The 20,900-nt window shown below is 43.1% G+C and overlaps 1 long non-coding RNA gene across 1 annotated transcript; it reads right to left on the bottom strand.

The window, feature by feature from the left end:
* Positions 1-8,060: 8,060 nt before the first annotated feature.
* On the bottom strand, positions 8,061-12,693 carry LOC147959164 (uncharacterized). The gene is made up of 3 exons (XR_015611973.1): positions 12,242-12,693; positions 8,986-10,376; positions 8,061-8,905 (listed from the first exon to the last, which is right to left on the bottom strand). It is a non-coding gene; the product is annotated as an uncharacterized LOC147959164 (long non-coding RNA).
* Between the last annotated feature and the right edge of the window lie 8,207 nt (positions 12,694-20,900).

The following is a 20,900-nucleotide window of genomic DNA, read 5'->3' as shown; positions in this document are numbered from 1 at the left end:
CTGAGCCTATTCCTAAACCAACTCCGAAGAAGAGGGGTATTCTATTTCTCAGTCCTGAAGATATGCAAGAGGCAAAGAAATCAATGAAAGAAAAAGGTATTAAAGCTGAAGATATTAAGAATTTACCTCCTATTGAAGAAATACATGGTCTTAATTTCGCGCGTGTTGAAGAAACATATAATCCAAATCATTTACCTATTGAAGAAACTCATGGTCTTGATAACCCGACACAGGTAGTAAAGGTAAATTCTCTCTATAGATATGATAAAGCTGTAACCCCATTCACTAAAATCGCTAGCCCATGCTTAGATGAGTTTGATAAATTTATGGCTAAGAAAGAAGATTTAAATGCTTATTTTGGTAGACAATTAAAATACAATTCAAATATGCTTGGACACTTGGGTGATTATATGGCTAATGTCAAAGGTGAACTTAAACTTATTAGTAAACATGCTTCTATGGTTACCACTCAAGTAGAACAAGTACTTAAAGCTCAAAATGATTTGCTCAATGAATTGAATAGTAAGAATAATGATAATGATGTTAGAGTTATGACTAGAGGTGGTAGAATGACTCAGGAACCTTTGTATCCTAAAGGCCATCGTAAGAGAATTGAGCAAGATTCTCAGAGAAATAATTTAGATGCACCTAGTTCTTCTAAAAAGAAGAAAAAGAAAAATGATAGGACTTTGCATGCTTCTAGTGATCCTATTGTTGAAACACCTGAGAATCTAAATGATATTTCTATTTTTGATGCTGAAACACAACCTGGTAATGAAACTGAAACTAGTGATAATGTTAATGATAATGTTCATGATGATGCTCCACCTAGTAATGATAATGATATAGAAATTGAACCAGCCGTTGATCTTGATAACCCACAATCAAAGAATCAACGTTTTGATAAGAAAGACTTCGTTGCTAGGAAACATGGTAAAGAAAGAGAGCCTTGGGTTCAGAAACCCATGCCCTTTCCTCCCAAACCATCCAAGAAAAAGGATGATGAGGATTTTGAGCTCTTTGCTGAAATGATTAGACCTATCTTTTTGTGTATGCGATTAACTGATATGCTCAAAACCAGTCCTTATGCTAAGTATATGAAAGATATTATTACAAATAAAAGAAAGATTCCGGAAGCTGAAATTTCCACTATGCTTGCTAATTATACTTTTAAGGGTGGAATATCAAATAAACTTGGAGGTCCAGGAGTACCCACTATACCATGCTCCATTAAAAGAAACTATGCTAAAACTGCTTTATGTGATCTTGGAGCCGGTGTTAGTGTTATGCCTCTGTCTTTATATCGTAGACTTGATTTGAATAAGTTGACACCTATTGAAATATCTTTGCAAATGGCTGATAAATAAACTACTATACCGGTCGGTATTTGTGAGGATGTGCCTGTTGTAGTTGCAAATGTTACTATTTTAATGGAATTTGTTATTCTTGATATTCCCGAGGACGATAGTATGTCTATTATTCTTGGAAGACCCTTTTTGAATACTGCAGGGGCTGTTATTGATTGCACTAAAGGCAATGTCACTTTTCATGTTAATGGTAATGAGCACACATTACACTTTCCGAGGAAACAACCTCAAGTTCATCGTATCAACTCTATTGGAAAAATTCCATCGATTATATTTGGAGGTTTTGAATTTCCTCTTCCTAGTGTCAAGAAGAAATATGATATTCTTGTTATTGGGGATGTGCATATCCCCGTTGAGGTAACATAGTGTTATTCGAAATTTCTCCGATCCCATGTTATTCGGAATGAGTTCATTAACAAGACTTGATCAACCTTGTTAGTGGATTCCTTTTGATGACCATGAGATGGATGAAACTAGAAGGCACAACCATCTGTACCCCACTTTTACTTTTTGTTATTTATATTAAATAAAATAAAAATAAATATTTGTCTGACTATTATCTGATTATCCGTGCAATATAAAAATACCTCGAAAATAAAAGTTCTCCAAATGCCCTGAAAATTAAATATGATTTTTTTTCTAGAATATTTGAGGATTTATGGAACTGAGAACACACCAGGGGGGCCAACCACCTGCCCACGAGGGTGGAGGGCGTGCCTACCCCTCTAGGGCGCGCCCCCCTGCCTCGTGGGCCCACAGTGGCCCTCCTCCACTTATCCTTTCACCCATACACTCCTTCTTCCTCCCCCAAACACGAATAACCAGCTCAAACCCGAGTCTAAGCTCGTTTTGCTGCCATTTTCGATCTCCTTGCTCAAAGCACCTCTCACAAAACTGCTTGGGGAGATTGTTCCTTGGTATGTGACTCCCCCATTGGTCCAAGTAGTTTTTGTTCTAGTGCTTTATTCATTGTAAATTTTTGCTGCTTAGGTGACCCTGTTCTTGAGCTTGCATGTCAAATTTATATGGTCAAAAGTAGTTTTGATGCATGATATAGGCCCTAGGCACATGTAGGAGTAGTTACTATCAATATTATTGAGTTTGGTTTACTTTTATTTTGAAGTTACTAAAAATTTCAGAATTTTTCAGAAAATGATGAGGAGACTTTTGAGGGGCTCATCAAGCCAAAGTTCGAAGGAAAAGGCACCAAAGCCTAAGTATAATCTGCCTCGCATCGCGGAGGTTCAGGCGTGTGAATGGCCTTCCGAGGATTTCTTGAGAGCAGCCGGGATTTATGAAGATTTTCATGAATTGGCTCAGACTGCAGGCCTTACCGCTTTCCTCCATGACCAATGCGATTAGTATCTCTTGCTCACAAATATCTTTGTGCAAAACTTTCATTTCCATTCTAGGAGCTCACCACCTATGGTGGAGTTTTATTTATATGATGAGCATAAGGAGATGTCACTTTATGATTTCTATCGGATTTGTTTAGACCCTTTTGAGGGCAAGACAGAAGAACCACATCGTGATGATGTGGAGGGATTTATCGATACTATCACTTTAGGGGAAACAAGGAGGGTTTCCGATGCACGAATCACTAGCATACACTTTCCTGTTTTACGTTATTTTGCATTATTTGCTAGTCGTTGCTTGATTGGTCGCGGAAACTGTGGAAACCTGAGTATCCCTTATATTATTATTATGCACCACGGTTTATACGGTGATAACTCTTTTAGTATGGGCGGCATTATTGCCAAATGGTTAAGTCTGAACCGTACCAAGGGCCCCATCTTTGGAGGCATCTATGCTACACACCTAGCTGCACATTTTAACATACCTATTAGGCATTATGAGAAGGAAGAAAAGGTGCTGCCTCATGTTTATTTAGATTATAAAAGTATGGTGGCGCATGATTTTATTGTTAAGAATAGGGAAGGAGAGCTTAAATATCAATTGTTCTTTAATTAACATCATCATGAGACTATTACCTTGCCTGCTCCTTCTTTGTTTGATTTGACTGTAGGCACGTACCTTGTTCCGTTGACGGCTATTCACGCCTACCGGAACCCTGCACCAGCCGAGGAGCCAGAGCCGGAACCACAATTTGATCCTTCATGACAATCTAATTATCAGTGGGATCCGGAGATGATTGTCAGCCAGTGGCAATCGGATTCTTCCTCTTCTGCATCACAATACGACCCCAACTATTATTATGGATATCCGCCAGGCCAGCCGTGGCCATAGACCAACTTAGGCCAAAAGCCTAAGCTTGGGGGAGTACGTATTTCTCACCGACATTACATTTATGCTCACACACTCATTGCTAGATGTCGGTGCTCATACTTTTTCATCGTATCATCCATGCTAGTTTATTTTCCATTTTTATGCTTTCTTCTTGTGTGTTTAATAAACCTTAAGAAAAACCAAAAAAATTAGTTGTAGCTTTTAATTAGTTTACTTTCCATGGTTGTAGTAGTAATTAAAAAGAAAACCCAAAAAGATTTCCTGTTCTTCTTCTGCTTGTTGGGAGCTTTCCCGTGTAAATAGTTTTATTTCTTTTCTTTGGGGGTTGATAGGAGAAGACCATAATTAAATTGTTAAAGAGGCTCTTATATGCATTATTGTTGATCTGACAAAAGAGCCTATACTGCCTTGTCTTCTCCTGTTTATTGAATGCCTGCAGATTCCAGCTTAGTCCAATGCACGTGCACTATTATTATTATTCACATCGTTCGGTCGTGCAAGTGAAGGGCAATTATGATGATATATGATGGACTGGCTGAGATGAGAAAAGCTGGTATGAACTCGACCTCTTTTGTTTTTGTAAATATGATTAGTTCATCGTTCCTGATTCGGCCTATTATGAATAAACATGTTTGCAATGACAACTAGAGACCATATTTTCTTGTGCCATGCTTGATTAGCTATGAGTTATAATGGTTTACCTTATGTGCCAACATGCTATTAAAATGGTTATGATGTGCTATGATAGGGTGGTATCCTCCTCTGAATGATTTAAGTGACTTGACTTGGCACATGTTCATGCATGTAGTTGAAACAAAATCAACATAGCCTTCACGATATTTATGTTCATGGTGGATTATATCCTACTCATGCTTGCATTCGGTGTTGATTAATTTTAATGCATGTTCATGACTGTTGTCGCTCTCTAGCTGATCGCTTCCCAGTCTTGTGCTAGCCTTCACCTGTACTAAGCGGGAATACTGCTTGTGCATCCAATCCCTTAAACCCCAAAGTTATTCCACATGATTCCACTATACCTACCTATATACAGTATCTACGTGTCATTCCAAGTAAATTTGTATGTGCCAAACTCTAAACCTTCAAATAAATATCATGTTTTGTATGCTTGAATAGCTCATGTATCAACTAGGGTTTTCTGTATCTTCCATGTTAGGCGGGTTATTCTTAAGAGGAGTGGACTCCGCTCCTCACTCACGAGATAAATGGCTGGTCATCGGGATGCCCAGTCCCATGCTTTATGCAAACTAAATCAAAATAATTGCAAACAAAACTCCCCCTAGGACTCTTGTTAGTTGGAGGCACTCGTTGTTTCGAGCAAGCCATGGATTGATGCTTGTGGTGGAAGGGGGAGTATAAACTTTACCATTCTGTTTGGGAACCGCCTATAATGTGTGTAGCATGGAAGATATCACCATCTCTTGGTTGTTACGTTGACAATGAAAGTATACCGCTCAAAATATTATTCACCTCTGTTTCAAAACCGAGCTCTGGCACCTCTATAAATCCCTGCTTCCCTCTGCGAAGGGCCTATCTATTTACTTTTATGTTGAGTCATCATCCTCATTAAAAAGCACCAGTTGGAGAGCACCGCTGTCACTTGCATTCATTATTGTTAGTTTACATTGAGTATGACTTGACTGGATCTCTTTTACCATGAATTACAATGTCTAGTCAGTCCTTGGTCTTTAAAGGTGCTCTGCATTTATGTTTTGTGGTCTCAGAAAGGGCTAGTGAGATACCATCATGTTATATCATATTATAATTGTTTTGAGAAAGTGTTGTCATCCGAGTTATTATTATGGGTCACTAGTTGATTATGCTATTAATATGAGTAAACTTGAGACCTATGCGTTATTGCAAATGTGGTTAGTTATAATCTTTGCTGAAAACTTGAATGCTGACTTTACATATTTACACCAACAAGAGCAAACAGAGTTTGTAAAAGTTTTTCTTTATCACTTTCAATTTGTCAACTGAATTGCTTGAGGCAAGCAAAGGTTTAAGCCTGGCGGAGTTGATGCATCTCCAACGTATCTACTTTTCCAAACACCTTTGCCCTTGTTTTGGACTCTAACTTGCATGATTTGAATGGAACTAACCCGCACTGACGTTGTTTTCAGCAGAATTACCATGGTGTTATTTATGTGCAGGAGCAAACGTTCTCAGAATGACCTGAAACTTCACGGAGACACTTTTCAGAAAATAAGAAAAATACCTGCCAAAGATGAAGGCCAGGGGGGCCACCACCTTGCCAAGAGGGTGGGGGCGCGCCCCCTACCTCGTGGGCCCCCTATTGCCTCTCTGACTCCAACTCCACCTCCATATATTGAGTTTCGGGGGAAAAAATCAGAGAGAATAAATCATCACGTTTTACAATACGGAGCCGCCGCCAAGCCCTAAAACCTCTCGGGAGGGCTGATCTGGAGTCAGTTCGGGGCTCCGGATAGGGGAATCCGTCATCATCAACCATCCTCCATCACCAATTCCATGATGCTCACCGCCATGCGTGAGTAATTCCATCATAGGCTTGCTGGACGGTGATGGGTTGGATGGGATCTATCATGTAATCGAATTAGTTTTGTTAGGGTTTGATCCCTAGTGTCCACTATGTTCTGAGATTGATGTTGCTATGACTTTGCTATGCTTAATGCTTGTCACTAGGGCCCGAGTGCCATGATTTCAGATCTGAACCTATTATGTTTTCATCAATATATGAGTGTTCTTGATCCTATCTTGCAAGTCTATAGTCACCTATTATGTGTTATGATCCGTTAACCCCGAAGTGGCAATAATCGGGATACTTACCGGTGATGACCGTAGTTTGAGGAGTTCATGTATTCACTATGTGTTAATGCTTTGTTCCGGTTCTCTATTAAAAGGAGACCTTAATATCCCTTAGTTTTCATAAGGACCCCACTGCCACGGGAGGGTAGGACAAAAGATGTCATGCAAGTTATTTTCCATAAGCACGTATGACTATGTTCGGAATACATGCCTACATTATATCAATGAAACGGAGCTAGTTCTGTGTCACCCTAGGTTATGACTGTTACATGATGAACCGCATCCGGCATAATTCTCCATCACCGATCCATTGCCTACGAGCTTTCCATATATTGTTCTTCGCTTATTTACTTTTCCGTTGCTATTGCTATCATCACTACAAAATACCAAAAACATTACTTTTACTACTGTTACCTTTTGCTACCGTTATCACCACTATCATATTACTTTGCTACTAAACACTTTGCTGCAGATATTAAGTTTCCAGGTGTGGTTGAATTGAAAACTCAGCTGCTAATACTTGAGAATATTCTTTGGCTCCCCTTGTGTCAAATCAATAAATTTGGGTTGAATACTCTACCCTCGAAAACTTTTGCGATCCCCTATACTTGTGGGTTATCATAGTGCCCAGTCTTCCCGCACTTGAAACAAGTAATGTGACTTTGATCCTTCTTGGCGGGTGTGGCTGGGTTAGAGCGGTTCTGATTGCTACTTGCTCCGTTCCCATTTCCATTCCTTGGGCCATTATGATTATGCGAACTTCCTCCATTGTGGCCTCCATGGTTATGGACAAGTCCTCCCGAGTTCGGGGTGAGACGGGGCTTCTGCTGAGCTCCAGAGTCGTACTTTACTTGTCCATACTTCCTCTTGCGGCTCTTTATCTGCTGCTGCTTCCCTTCAATCATAAGAGCCTTGTCTACCAACTCTTGGTAGTTGTTGAATGTTGCCACCATCAACTGCATGCTCATCTCATCATTCAGCCCTTCCATAACTTATCCTGCTTTGCGGCATCTATGGCCACATCATCAGGGGCATAACAAAGATAGCTTACTAAACTCATCTATGTACTGAGCCACAGTACGATTTCCCTGTCGCAAGTTGCGAAACTCACGCTTCTTCATGCTCATAGCTCCAGTGGATACGTGGGTTGTGCGGAATGTTTGCTGAAACTGCTCCCAAGTGACATTGGCTATAGGAAAAGTGGTTGTGTAATTCTCCCACCATGCGGCTACTGGTCCATCCAATTGGTGTGCGGCAAAACGCACCTTCTCCGCATCTGTGCAACCTGCGGTGGTCAACTTCCTTCCTATCCTGTGCAACCAATCATCAGCAAGTATGGGCTCGGTGCTACTGGAAAACACCGGCGGCTACAGCCTCAGAAAACGGGCTAAGTTCTCAACTAGAGGTGGTGGCGGTGGGTTATTGTTGTTGTTGTTGCCTTGGTTTTGAACTAACAACTGCATCAGTGTATTCTGCTGCTGGATCAGCTGAGTGAGCTCCGGTGGGAAAGCAAAACCGGGGTCACGTCTCGGAGGCATCTGATGGGTTTTGAGGGAAGAGTTTAGAATAGAATGAGGTCTAGTGAGATAGCACTACCCATATGCACATGAGACAAACACAATCATATCATATCACTCAATCAATCAATCAAGGGCATACAAATGGTCTAGAACTATCGTTAAAAGTTCTCGGACTACTACTATATACATGAGGGTAAAACTACTGGTCATATGGTGGTCATCTAGAAATATTGTTCGGTGGAGGACTCCATGATATCCGCTTCAGCTTCGTCTTCATAGTCATCATCACTGTCGTCGGGGTCGGAGTTGGTGTCGTCGATGATGATGTAGTCTTCAGAATGAATCTCCTTAGGTTCGTCGTCTTCTCCTCCTGGCGCGAGGTCTCCCATGAAAACTCCTAGCTTCCTTGTTAGGTCATCATTCTTCTCCACTAGTACGATGATTTCCTCCTCGTAATCATCGTGTGTAGCCTTGAGTTCCTCTTCTAGCTCGGCGATCCTGGTCATTGCCTTCTGCAGGTCCATCATGCTTGCGCACACCTGGTTCTCCTGGCGTCGAATGTGCTCGTTTAACTCCTGGATGAATGCTGCAATGGATCTATCCCTCCTGGTGCTGATCATCTCCGATTGCTCGTCTCGGCGTCCACATATCTGGTATATAGTGTCCTTCAGCTCTTGTTTGTAGACTTCTCCAATACGTCCCATAGCAAAGTGGGCTGCCATGCTCTTGCCTAGACTCTAGGTGGGTGCATCAAAGGAAAACTCTATAGGATCCGTAACTGACGTGAATGTCCTTCCTGGAACTTGAACTCGAATCATCCAGCGCTCCTCTTCTGGTAAAGTGGCGTTGTAGGTCCCGGTGAAGCTTGGTATTCCAATGTTCAGGTATCTAGTGACTTCCTTCAAGTGTCGTCCAAAAGGCGTGTCTTCATCTGGTTGAGCAAACTTGTTTCTCGAGTCCGCCATCCTAAAGTGTAGAAAATGGAGAGGAGTCAGAAATGAGTAGAGAAGAGTGACCTATGGCTTTTCTTAATGGTCATGTCCTACATTCAGCGTGTGCTCTGATACCATCTTGTAGCGACCCGACCTCAAACGGTCAAGTCTCTGTACTTCAATGTCATCCCTGGATCGGTAATGCTGACACACACAGTACTCGAAGGATTTATAACAGAGTAGCAATCACACACTTATTACATCGAATGTCTCAAGAGAGAACTTATTACAATAAATATGGCTTAAGGCCATCTAATACGATAACAGCGGGAGGCTTGAAAGATAAAGTGAGTCCATCAACTCCAACGGCATAGCTGAGTGCATGACAAACGACCTATCATGTCTTACTCCTCGTCTGAAAAGTCTGCAACATAATACGTTGCATCCTGAAAACGGGTCAGCACATGGAATATGCTGGCAATGTAACACAGTAGAGCAATGAATAGATAAATGCTAACACTATATGCATATATGGCTGGTGGAGGCTCTACGGTTATATGGTTTTTGCAAAAAGCTAATTTTTTCCTACAACAAAGGAATAAATTTTTATTTAACTATCATGGTAGTTGAAACATTGAGAATGGTACCCCCATCTCAATCCCAATTAAAAGTAATTATCAACCCAACAAATTAGTTTAGAGTGATGAGATGCAGTAGGATAATCCAAGTACTAGATACTCAACTTGTCCATAACCGGGGACACGGCTAACCATGATTAGTTTATACACTCTGCAGAGGTTTGCGCACTTTTCCCCACAAGACTCGATATCCTCCGTTGGATTTCTCGCACTACGTGGTGTTTGAGAAACGGATGGCCGAGACACAGTCTTTCAGAAGCATTAACTCTTTACTCCGGGTGGACAGTTACACCTACTTTCCCTCTACATCTGCTAGCCCACCACTGAAAGAGGTCACACAACATACTCAACTATGCCAGAGCCCATAATGGCTTGTGGCTGCACACGGAAGTTTCTAGCATGAATAATATCATGATCCCTTTGAGCCTTGGTGGCGGACCATAGGAGGATCGCACGGTATATCCCCGGGATCTCCTGGACAACACTGGTATATCCCCAGGTGCCCAAACAAGCAATCCACCTAGATGTGTATTAAAGTTGCCACCTTAAGTTGAACCATTAATTAACAATCTCACATCTGTCATTGATTTCTCAAACCCAAACCACGTCTACGAGCATAGCATGGCAATATAAGCATAACGTAGAAATAACTCCCAGGGTTTGATAATAAAACAGATAATAGGTTCTACCTCATCATCTACTTCACAAACCCACAAGTTAATCACATCCTAATCATGCAATGTTTGAGGATTTGAACTAATGCATAAAAACTGGGTATGAAAGAAGTATGATCAATGTGTTACTTGCCTTGCTGACGATCTGCAAATCCTAAAGACTCGTAGTAGCACGCTTCGCACTTCGAGTGTTCTATCGCAAACAAACAATAGCACACATAAGCAATCAAGCAAAGATGCACGGGTAAATCTCAAATAAGAAGATTTAACCAGAAACTTCAACTTAAGAACTCCGGTTTGCAAAAAGAATCAAATCAAATGAAGCAACAAAACTGAAACTGCGAAAGAAACAGGATCCGATTACTAATCTGGACTAAGGTCAAATTTTATAGTACCAAAATCTTGTTCAAGTTGGTTAAATGGAAAGAGGGCTTCGAGACGAAGATCTAGGCGCTTGAATCGCCTGATTCCGATAAACGAGCGAAAAGATATACCAGATCGAAAATTAGGACAGAGATCGCGATCAAAAATAATCACGGAAAAAACCTGGAAAAAGAAAAACTGGTGAACAGGCTAACGAACAAACGTTCGCTGTCTGTGACTAACGGGTGAAAAACCGTTCATTAAAACGAAAGTACGAACAAGCGTTCGCTAAATAACTAAACCGGGGAAAATAAAACCGATCTAAGAAGAAGAAAAAAATAGCTGAGGGTTTCTAAAAGACCATACGGTTTTCTAAAGAAAACCGGCGGCTACCTCGGGATGCGTGACGGCAGCGACGGCAGCAACTCCTGCGAGTGGCGGCGCGGCGGCGGCGGCGAGCGGCGACGCGTGGATCGAGGTGCGGCGGCGGCTAGGGTTTGCGGGCGCGGGCGCTGGTGGGCTGGGGGGCTCGGGGGCGTGGCTTATAAGGAGGCCGGCCGGGTGGAGTCCAGGCCGGGTACGGCCCGAAGTCGGTTTCCCTTTTTTTAATTATTCCGTGCAGAAAAACAAAGAAAAAAATTCTAAACGGACTTCAAAAATCTCAAAATAAATTTTTCCCATCCTCTAAAAATAAGCCGGACAAGGTGAACATTTATTTGGGCCTATAATGCAATTTTGAAAAACGCATATTTTTCCTAGTTCAAATAAAATTGCAATAGAATATGCAAATTGATTTTAATATTCTTCCTCCAATATTTCACTTATTTTGGAGAAGTCATATTATCTCCTCTCATATATTTCGATATGAAATATTTTTGGAGAGAAAATTTATTAAAACCAACGTGATCCTTGTTTCCATATTTGATAAAATTCAAATATGCAAACGGTGAAATCCGCCAACTCTCTCCGAGGGTCCTTAAGTTGTTTAGAATTTTAAGGATCGCGGGAGTCGAAATGCACAAGATATGATATGCATGAATGACCTATATATAACATTCCAAATTGAAAATTTGGGATGTTACATCTGGCCCACGTGTTAGTGAGTGGGTTAGTTGGTTAGCCAAAACAGAGGGGATTAGGCCCCCCACTTATCCCCTAATTAACTAGGGGAGGCACATGGCAGTGGCGGGAAGCCAGCGGCCACACGCTGGCGCACACGCGCGTACCAGGGCAGAAGCCATGGCCGAAGCGCGGCCGGTGCAAGCGCAGGCTAGGTGCGGGGCTCGGCCGACGAGTGGGGTACGCGGGCACGGGTCGCCGCCGACGAATGAGCGGCAGGCGGCGGAGATGGGTGGAGCGGGCGCGGTCGGGCGCCGTGGCTGTAGGCGTGGGCGGCCGCGGCCGGTGCGGGCCGGAGCGGTGGGGAATGGGGGCGCACGCAGGGGGGCCCGCGCAGCGGCAGGGCACAACCGCTGCGGTGAACGGGGCGGAGGCCACGGCGGCATCAACCGCAGCGACCGGTGCAGGGCAAATGCGGGGCTGCGGGTGCGCATGGCCAAGGTAGTAGACACAGCGGCAGGGGGATAACGACGCGAGCGGGGTCAGTGGTCTGCGCGTGCAGGCACGGCTTCGGTCGACAGGGGGCGGCGGCCATGGCAACCAAACGATGGAGGAGGGGGAATCGACGATGCTCACAGAGGGAGGGCCGACGGCGAGGTCGTAGAAGCCGGGGACGGTCGAGGTCGAGCGGATCGACCGGCGGTGAGCGGCGGATGCTGTCGGCGATTCTCGATGAAGATGGCGGCTCATGGGCATCCGAGCTCATGCGGTTCCTCGTAGTCGAAGAGGACGACGACGGCGGTCCTCCTTGGCTCCTTGGCCGGCTGTGGGGAGGCCGGTGGCCAAGACGATGAGGGCAACACGGCGACGAGGCATCGGGAGGCTTCAAGTTTGAGCGGAGGAGCGAATGGAAGGGGAAGAAGGAGGTAGGGTTCGATCCAGGGGCTCGGGGTCGTTCTTATCCTCCGCTAGAAGACGGCGAGGAGGCGCGGGATGCCGCCCCGTGGCTAATCTGTCCATGGACGATGCACGGTCGTCCACCGCGGTCGGTGAACGGAGAACGAAGAAGACAGAGGGGAGAAATTGGGTTGGGCCGGTCCGGTGGGCTATGGTCCAGGGGAAAACAAAGGGGGGGGGGGGGGGGGGGGGGGTATGTTTCTGTTTTAGCTAGTGCTTTGTATTTTCTTTTCATACCATTTGAATTGTGTCAACTGTGAAACCTGGCACATACATACTTTGTATTATTCTGGAATGGCACAAAAGTTTGGAGCTGATTTGAGCGCAATTAAATTGTATTTGGATTTAGATGGGTCTCATAGGTCACGTCGCTTTAGTTTTAAAATGGTTATGACTACCTTAAATATTCAACAGAGGTTGATTCATACATAAAAAAATAGTTGGTGGATATTTTCAACCCAACAAACATTTTCAATTTACTGACTGAAGAATCAATTATTTTATTTTTAATTTAATTTTGAATTTGAACTAGGAGAGGGATCAAAATGAAGTTTACCAAAACTGATTATGATGACATGGCCACCATTAGAGGGAGATTACTGTAGCATGATCCTTGGGGTGTTATAGATACATTCTTCTTCACGAGGCCCAAAATTATATATATAATCCCGATCACGATGAATCAGATGCATAGGATAAAACTTCAGATGTAATTCCAATTTCAGCCGGTTATAGTTCCAAGATCCAATATCATCACATAGCCTATACCATGTCAATGCCTTTCCCTTCAAAGATAAAGGGAAGACATTCTTCTTGACAACATCCTTGGGCATACCTGCAAGCTTAAATAATCCACAAACTTCATCCACATAGATTAGGTGCATATCAGGATGTAATGTTCCATCTCCTGCATAAGGATTAGCTAGCAGTTTCTCTATCATACCCGAAGGAATTTCATAAAAAATATTTTCAGTAGATGCAGTAGGTTGAGGAGCAACTCTTTGCTCTTTTGGTCGAGGTGAAGATACCTCGAACAAGCCCCTCAAAGGACTATTTTCCATAGTAACAAGTGACAGTAAATTTCAGCACACTATATAAATATTTCCATACCAAACTCCACTTACCAAAGGAGCTTCACTCCCTAGCAATGGCACCGGAAAAGAGTCTTGATGACCCACAAGTATAGGGGATCTATCATAGTCCTTTCGATAAGTAAGAGTGTCGAACCCAACGAGGAGCAAAAGGAAATGACAAGCGGTTTTCAGCAAGGTATTATCTGCAAGCACTGAAATTATTAGTACCAAATAGTTGTGTGATAAGATAATTCGTAATGGGTAACAAGTAACAAAAGTAAACAAGGTGGAGCAAGGTGGCACAATCCTTTTTTTAGCGAAGGACAAGCCTGGAAGGACTCTTATATAAAGAAAAGCGCTCTGAGAACACATGGGAATTGTTGCCAAGCTAGTTTTCATCATGCTCATATGATTCGCGTTCGTTACTTTGATAATTTGATATGTGGGTGGACCGGTGCTTGGGTGCTGCCCTTCCTTGGACAAGACTCCCACTTATGATTAAACCCTCTCGCAAGCATCCGCAACTACGAAAGAAAAATTAAAATAAATCTAACCATAGCATGAAACATATGGATCCAAATCAGCCCCTTATGATGAAACGCATAAACTAGGGTTTAAGCTTCTATCACTCTAGCTACGCATCATCTACTTATTACTTCCCAATGACTTCCCCTAGGCCCAAAGAATGGTAAAGTGTCATGTAGTCGACGTTCACATAACACCACTAGAGGAAAGACAACATACATCTCATCGAAATATCGAACGAATACCAAATTCACATGATTACTTATAACAAGACTTCTCCCATGTCCTCGGGAACAAACGTAACTACTCACAAAGCATATTCATGTTCATAATCAAAGGAGTATTAATTATCAATAAGGATCTGAACATATGATCTTCCATCGAATAAACCAACTAGCATCAACTACAAGGAGTAATCAACACTACTAGCAACCCACAGGTACCAATCTGAGGTTTTGAGACAAAGATCGGATACAAAATATGACCTAGGGTTTGAGAGTTGATACATACATTTTGCATCATGCTTTTATATCGATATTTTTTGCATTATGAGTTGTTATTTCACATTATGTCACAATACTTATGGCTATTCTCTCTTATTTTACAAGGTTTACATAAGGAGGGAGAATGCCAGCAGCTGGAATTCTGGGCTGGAAAAGGAGCAAATATTAGAGACCTATCCTGCACAACTCCAAAAGTCCTGAAACTCCACGGAATACCTTATAATAAATAATGAAAAATCCTCGCCAAAGATGAAGACCAGGGGGCCCACACCCTTCCCACGAGGGTGGGCGGCGCCCCCTACCTCGTGGGCCCCCTGGTGGCTCTCCGATGACCATCTTCTCCTATATGAAGTCTTTTGTCGAGAAAAAATAAGAAGCAACCTTTCGGGACGAAACTCCGCCGCCACGAGGCGGAACCTTGGCGGAACCAATCTAGGGCTCTAGCGGAGCTGTTCTGCCGGAGAAACTTCCCTCCCGGAGAGGGAAATCATCGCCATCATCATCACCAACGCTCCTCTCATCGGGAGAGGGCAATCTCCATCAACATCTTCATCAGCACCATCTCATATCAAAACCCTAGTTCATCTCTTGTATCCAATTCTTGTCTCCAAGTCCGGGATTGGTGCTAGTAGGTTGCTAGTAGTGTTAATTACTCCTTGTAGTTGATGCTAGTTGGTTTAACTGGTGGAATATCATATGTTCAGATCCTTAATGCATATTATTACCCCTCTGATTATGAACATGAATATGCTTTGTGAGTAGTTATGTTTGTTCCTGAGGACAAGGGAGAAGTCTTACTATTAGTAGTCATGTGAATTTGGTATTCGTTTGATATTTTGATGAGATGTATGTTGTCTAGCCTCTAGTGGTGTTATGTGAACGTCGACTACATAACACTTCACCATTATTTGGGCCTAGAGGAAGGCATTGGGAAGTAATAAGTAGATGATGGGTTGCTAGAGTGACAGAAGCTTAAACCCTAGTTTATGCGTTGCTTCGTAAGGGGCTGATTTGGATCCATATGTTTCATGCTATGGTTAGGTTTACCTTAATACTTTTGTTGTAGTTGCGGATGCTTGCAATAGAGGCTAATTGTAAGTGGGATGCTTGTTCAAGTAAGAACAGCACCCAAGCACCGGTCCACCCACATGTCAAATTATCAAAGTACCGAACGCGAATCATATGAACGTGATGAAAACTAGCTTGACGATATTCCCATGTGTCCTCGGGAGCGCTTTTCCTTATATAAGAGTTCGTCCAGGCTTGTCCTTTGCTACAAAAAGGATTGGGCCACCTTGCTGCACTTTATTTACTTTTGTTACTTGTTGCTCGTTACAAATTATCTTATCACAAAACTATCTGTTACCACTTATTTCAGTACTTGCAGAGAATACCTTGCTGAAAACCGTTTATCATTTCCTTCTGCTCCTCGTTGGGTTCGACACTCTTACTTATTGAAAGGACTATGATAGATCCCCTGTACTTGTGGGTCATCAAGAGGGGATGGTGCTAGTGAACATGTTGATGGAGATTGACCCCCTCTCGATGAGAGGATCGTTGGTGATGACGATGGCGATGATTTCCCCTTCCCGGAGGGAGGTTTCCTTGGCAGAATAGCTCTGCCAGAGCCCTAGATTGGTTCTGCCCAAGTTCCGCCTCGAGACGGTGGCGCTTCATCCCGAAAGCTTCCTTTTGATTTTTTTTCAGGTCAAAACACACCATATAGCATAAGATGGGTGTCGGGGGCCTGCCAGGTGGCCCACAAGACCAGAGGGCACCCCCGGGGGGTAGGGCGCGCCCTCCACCCTTGTTGATAGCAGGTGGCCCCCCTCTGGTGCTTTCTTCACCCTACATCGTTTATATATTCCGAAAATATTATCCGTGAAGTTTCAGGACTTTTGGAGTTGTGCAGAATAGGTCTCTAATATTTGCTCCTTTTCCAGTCCAGAATTCCAGCTGCTAGCATTCTCCCTCTTCATGTAAACCTTATAAAATAAGAGAGAAAAGGCATAAGTATTGTGATATAATGCGTACTAACAGCCCATAATGCAATAAATATCAATATAAAAGCAAGATGCAAAATGGACGTATCAGCCACCCCTGCAGGTCCACCGCTTCTGCCCGTCGCTCGCCCGCTCCACCGCTGCCGTCTATCGCCCCCGCAGGCCACCTCCGCCAGCCGCCTCCGCCCCCGCAGGCCACCTCCGCCGATCGCCTTTGCCGCCGCCCTCACCCCCGCAAGACCTAGAAACTTTGCTAAGTGTTGGCTCTGTTTGATGCTACCAATAGGTCCCACCGGGTCAGTGAGTTATGTTTGATATGAGACAGCCATTTATTTATTTATATAGAGCAATGTTTCGATACAGAACCAACAGTCCATCTCTAGCCCGGTGGTAGTGAACAAGTTAATTCAGTGCGACGTTGTGGGTTCGAGTCCCCTCTCGCAGATTTTTTACTAACGAATTTAGGGCTCGGTCCCGCCTGTCAAATGGGCCCCGCCTACAAATGAGCTATGTTGAATATAGACATGTAAGAGAAAATGAAGCCTAAACACTCCATAAGACTGCTGAGGTGGCTGCCTAATCACAATTGCATTACAACTCAAGTGTAATGACCATTCATATTGTTCTTAATCGGTTAGAAATGAGGCACGAACCAGGGTTGTCTGCTTTACGACCATTTCGTGTAAGGAAATTACGACCTTTCTGACCAAAATGGTTGTTATGATTTAGGGTTTGGAGCCCCCCTAATAGCTTACGACCAACTGGTCTCAAATGGTCATAGATTTACAACCATTTCTTTCAGGGTCACTAACAGAAGGTCACAAGCTAGCATATTTCTTATAGTGTGAAATTGTTGTGGCACACCTTACTAAATTAAATGAGATTGGCACCCTATTTGCTCATGAGGAAAATATTTGATATTACTATATTCTTAAGTTCTTTCCTTTCTCATTAAAGGGTGATGCTAAGAAATGGTTTAATACTCTTGCTCCTGGTTGTGTGCGTATTCCCCATGATATGATCTATTACTTCTCTGAAAAATATTTTCCTGCTCATAAGAAACAAGTTGTGTTACAGGAAATATATAAATTTGTGCTATTTGGAGAACAGAATCTCCCCCAAGCTTGGGGGAGGCTTCTCCAATTACTTAAAGCTTTGCCTGATCATGCTCTTAAGAAAAATGAAGTACTTGATATCTTTTATAATGGACTAAGCGATGCTTCTAGGTACTACGTAGAAAGTTATGTTGGCTGTGTTTTTAGAGAACGAACCATTCAACACGCCGTAGATTTATTGAATGATATGTTAAATAATGTCGATGATAGGACACTCCCCGAACCACCACCTAAACCAACTCCAAAGAAGAGAGGTATTCTATTCCCTCAACATCCTACCCAATGCAGTGATAGGAGTTCCTCCACGACCAATCACGGCAATAGTGTGAGCGAGGCCTCCTCTCAACACTCGTGAGAATACTAACTTGAACATGAACAAGAACATATTGTATTGCTTGGTAATAATTATTCTAATCATAAAAGAATTCATATGTATCCTTGAGAACAAATACATCTACTCAAACATAAAGAAGAGGGTTAAGTTACAAGATGGCATCATGCCAGTGAAGGGAGGCGATGATGGTGGTGAGGATGATTGTGGCGGCGACATGGTGAATATGGTGGTGATGGCTCTGGCGTGGTGGAGAGGGCAGCAGCCCAAAGGCCGGTGCTTGCGTGGTGGAGACTCCTCCTCTTCCTCTTGATCTCGTCCCTTCTTCTATGGTGGTGATGGATCAGCAATCGCGATGAACTTGGATGTGTTCTTGATGAATGAGATGAGATGACGGTGGCTAGGGATGAGGAGGTGTATATAAGGAGCCTCCCTAGCCTCCTCTCTTGATGGGCTTCATCCAAGGGCTCAAGCTGAGCCTTATTGTCTCCCAATCTCTTCTTTGCGTGCCAAGGATCCCATGGGATCGAATGGTGACAAAATCAGTGAAGAATCTTATCTAGAAGGGCAACTTTCGGAGTTGTCTGCATGTCATATGATTGTCGAAACAATAGCATGCGGTCGCATGGAACGCCATCTTTTGATCTAACCTCCTCTAACAAAACGGTCATCATTTCTGCATACAAACTCAAAATTTGACATTCTTGGGCTCATTGGATTTGTACGAATGACACCGATCCATTTCTGGTCTTAGATATTGATTTGGAGAACTTTGGAAAAAATGACTTTTTCCAACCTTTGAAATGGCTAAGTCTGACCCCTGGCTGACTCCGTATCGAACCCATCCTTGATCCTTTCATCATGCTTGGTCCTAGGTTGCTCCAAAACACCTGTAGACACAATAAAACCAAAATACTAATAAAAATACTAAATATGCAATGCTCACAAGGAAAAGTGTAGATATCGATAATCATGCATAATGGACAACTATTTGGTTCAATGGGACATGATATATGAAGAGAAAATGCAACAAATGAGCTCTAAAATGTGTAAAATATAGAGCCATCATAGGCCACATTGCATAAACGTTTTCACACAAAAATTGTGTGTGATGGACAACCTACGCCATACAGTTTCCTCTAGGCACCGTGTGCGATGCATTCAATAATGAAAATGATAAAATTATGAATATTGTCTGTCATGGCAACGTTATCACAGATGATGTGATGTGGAAAATTGTGTGTGATGTACACACGAGCGGAAATGTTTGTTTCGGATTCACTGTGTGGGTTGCTAAGAACATTTCACATGATTTGTTCTGTATAATTGTCTGTGATGGCTCGTCCGATCACACACAAGCTCTTTTTGCCCCGCGTGTATGAGTGGAGGAACTACCGTCGATGATTTCTGGGCCGTGTGGGATGGACCCCCCTATTGCACACACAAGCAAGGCAACGGTTTAAAACTGCGTCGCGGAAAGGGGGTAAAAATCGTTTGTATAAGACCCGCCTGCACAATTGGTATCTTCTCGCACGAGGTATTCCTCCACCATGAATAACCAAACAAGCATGACATATGGTATTATGCTTATCAAGCCCAAACCTGGATAAAACCCTTGTTTGACCTTTGATCTAAGACTTCCAACGGCGCTTGGACCCTTACTCAGGGATCTGACGGTATTTCGCATTGTCAGCCATCTTCCTTGCCGTGATTGCCATGTCTTCCAGACCCCGCCTTCTAGAGAGCCCACATGCCGAGATAACGGCCCAAGGCATATACCAACCTAACGGCCATACGCCGGCCTGCTAGGCTGACTTTCGGTATGGTGAGGGTCCCCTAAGTCGTAACATTGTCACCCGTGAGGGGGCCTATGTTCTTATTGAACACTAGCAACCCCTCCCTCTTCCACACACATTCGAACACTAGCCACTCTATACTCTACTTTGTTGTTGTCACATTGAAGTGCATTAACTCCAACTTGACCACTCACATTCTCGCAAGTTCTAGAAATGAACAAGGCAAGAGGAGCAAGAAACAAGAGAAGAAAGAAAAATTTTCATGCAAAACATTTTCGTATTGCCATATTTGAAAAATCATATGTATATATAAGCACATATGTTTCTATGCCAAATTAGCATTGTTGTTTTTGGAATATATTTTTACATAGAATCCAGATGTTTACATATAACTTTATTATTTTGGTGACATGCCATTGTTTGTTGTGTGAACATAAATGAGTTATATTTTGAGTCGTCAATATAAATCATGTGGTCTTCTCACTCAGTACCCATACTATATATTTTGCCGGTGATGCCTTCCCTTCCCAAACAACCGTAGTACCATCTAACATCCACAGAGCGCCACCACCTCTCCTCTAGGACCGGCAAAGTCCGCTGGTCCTAACCTCCTGACCCCGCCTCGCCGTTCGTATTGAACACATCTCGTCTTCTTCTTTGCCGCTTCCATTGACCTTCCATCACCATCATATTCATGTGCTCCTCTGCCTATCGTCACATCACCGAAATCGAGATAATCTCTAGTAAGAGGAGGTGAAGATTCCAAGCAAAATTTCCCTTTTCATCAAGTGAGGTTTCCTCACCGAAAGTAGTACTCCCCCTTTTCAAAACACATGAAAGATTGTTAATGTTTTTTCCTTTGCGCAGTACTATCAAACAAGCAATTTTGGCCGATCAACCGATCCACCTCTACCAGTCCAAAGTCATGGATCAAATAAGTAAATTTAACGATGTCGGTATCTAGTGGTGAGAAATCCACCGTCCGTCGCTGC

The sequence above is a fragment of the Triticum urartu genome, chromosome 7A, assembly GCF_056163025.1.
Source record: "Triticum urartu cultivar PI428250 chromosome 7A, HENAU_Tu73, whole genome shotgun sequence".
Classification (NCBI taxonomy): Eukaryota; Viridiplantae; Streptophyta; class Magnoliopsida; order Poales; family Poaceae; genus Triticum; species Triticum urartu.
The sequence above is the reverse complement of the archived record's forward strand: the minus strand, read 5'-3'. Positions and strand labels throughout refer to the sequence as shown.